The sequence below is a fragment of the Chiloscyllium plagiosum genome, unplaced genomic scaffold, assembly GCF_004010195.1.
Source record: "Chiloscyllium plagiosum isolate BGI_BamShark_2017 unplaced genomic scaffold, ASM401019v2 scaf_96611, whole genome shotgun sequence".
NCBI classification, from domain to species: Eukaryota; Metazoa; Chordata; class Chondrichthyes; order Orectolobiformes; family Hemiscylliidae; genus Chiloscyllium; species Chiloscyllium plagiosum.
In genome coordinates this window covers 1-787 of record NW_025166398.1, presented here as the reverse complement: position 1 = coordinate 787, position 787 = coordinate 1, and the positions used below count along the sequence as shown (strand labels likewise).

General features: G+C 41.8%; 1 non-coding gene across 1 annotated transcript; it reads left to right on the top strand.

Moving 5' to 3' along the window:
• Positions 1-481: 481 nt before the first annotated feature.
• trnas-gcu lies at positions 482-563 on the top strand. The gene has a single exon. It is a non-coding gene; the product is annotated as a tRNA-Ser (tRNA).
• The last annotated feature ends 224 nt before the right edge of the window (positions 564-787 follow it).

Sequence of the window (787 nt, the reverse complement as noted above, 5' to 3'; positions counted from 1 at the left end):
CTGATTCCATGGCTAGTAACGGGGATTGTACGATCATCTTCACCAGTGGTTCTGACCCCGAGAGAGGAAAGTGGTGATCTCCTCATTGCAAAGATGGGTAGATTGTTGAAATATACAATTTCGACATTTGAAATTGTATGTCCTGTACACAAGTGCATGTCAAACATATCTGAGTGGAAGAAAGGTGTTTCGAATAATGACATTGAACACTATGCACTCTACTCCAGTCTGGCAAACAATTCCTCAGAGGCAATTTAATAGACAATAGACAATAGGTGCAGGAGTAGGCAATTCTGCCCTTCGAACCAGCACCACCATTCATTATGATCATGGCTGATCATCCTCAATCAGTATCCTGTTCCTGCCTTATCCACATAACCCTTGATTCCACTATCCTTCAGAGCTCGAATGAAATGTCTGCTGTTCTGCATAATTTATGCAATTCACTTATTCATAAGCTTATCGGCAAGCAGGCGTATGTGAAGAGGTGGCCGAGAGGTTAAGGCGATGGACTGCTCATCCATTGTGTTTTGCACGCGTGGGTTCGAGTCCCACTCTCGTCGGTGCTATCAGTGGTTTTCAATGTTGCTATTTTTGGATGATCACAACTGTCTTACTGAAATTGGAACTTCAATATCAGTTTGTGTGCATCGACGCTATTATAAAATCTCAAAGAATAATTTGGTCCTGTTGCCTAAACTGCATTGAAATGTAGATTGCATTGGGATATTGAAAATGAACGCGATTTTCTTTGACGAGTCAAGCTGCTGTGACCTTATATCGTATG